Below are 1,420 nucleotides of genomic sequence, written 5' to 3' on the forward strand. Positions count from 1 at the left end.
GAGAAATGTTATTGAGGATCTGAAAAATCATCAAATTGATTCTTGAAGCAAGAAAAAGCAGTGAATACAAAAAAAAGCAAGCAAGCAGAAAAGCCAATAGCCCTTTAAACCAAAAAGCAAGGGTAAAATAAAAAGGATCCAAGGCTTTGAGCATCAGTGGATAGGAGGGCCCACAGGAATAAAATCCTGGCCTAAGCGGCTGAACCAAGCTGTCCCTAACCATGTGCTTGTGGCGTGAAGATGTCAAGTGAAAACTTGAGACTGAGCGATTAAAGTCGTGATCCAGAGCAAAAAGAGTGTGCTTAAGAACCCTGGACACCTCTAATTGGGGACTCTAGCAAAGCTAAGTCACAATCTGAAAAGGTTCACCCAGTTATGTGTCTGTGGCATGTATGTATCCGGTGTTAATACTGGAAAACAGAGTGCTTTGGGCCACAGCCAAGACTCATAAAGTAGCTGTGTTCAAGAATCAACATACTTAACTAGGAGAATCAATAACACTATCTGAATTCTGAGTTCCTATAGATGCCAATCATTCTGAACCTCAAAGGATAAAGTGAGATGCCAAAACTGTTCGGAGGCAAAAAGCTGCTAGTCCCGCTCATCTAATTGGAGCTAAGTTTCATTGATATTTCGGAGTCTATATTATATTCTCTTCTTTTTATCCTAATTGATTTTCAGTTACTTGGGGACAAGCAACAATTTAAGTTTGGTGTTGTGATGAGCAGATAATTTATACGCTTTTTGGCATTGTTTTTAGTATGTTTTTAGTATATTTTAGTTAGTTTTTATTATATTTTTATTAGTTTTTATTTAAAATTCATTTTTCTGGACTTTACTATGAGTTTGTGTATTTTTCTGTGATTTCAGGTATTTTCTGGCTGAAATTAAGGGACCTGAGCAAAAATCTGATTCAGAGGCTGAAAAAAGACTGCAGATGCTGTTGGATTCTGACCTCCCTGCACTCGAAGTGGATTTTCCGGAGCTACAAAAGCCCAATTGGCACGCTCTTAATTGTGTTGGAAAGTAGACATTCTGGGCTTTCCAGCAATATATAATAGTTCATACTTTGCCCAAGAATTGATGGCCCAAACCGGCGTTCCAAATCAGCTTCAGAATTCCCAGCGTTTAACGCCGGAACTGGCACAAAAGTTGGAGTTAAACGCCCAAACTGGCACAAAAGCTGGCGTTTAACTCCAGAAAAAAGTCTCTACACATGAAAGCTTCAATGCTCAGCCCAAGCACACACCAAGTGGACCCCGGAAGTGGATTTTTACGTCATTTACTCATTCTTGTAAACCCTAGGTCACTAGTTCACCATTAATAGGACTTTTTACTATTGTATCTGGACCTCATGACACATTACACGTCTCTTATTGTATCTTCTACGGCATGAGTCTCTAAACCCCATGGTTGGGGG

Source organism: Arachis duranensis, chromosome 3 (genome assembly GCF_000817695.3).
Source record: "Arachis duranensis cultivar V14167 chromosome 3, aradu.V14167.gnm2.J7QH, whole genome shotgun sequence".
Classification (NCBI taxonomy): domain Eukaryota; kingdom Viridiplantae; phylum Streptophyta; class Magnoliopsida; order Fabales; family Fabaceae; genus Arachis; species Arachis duranensis.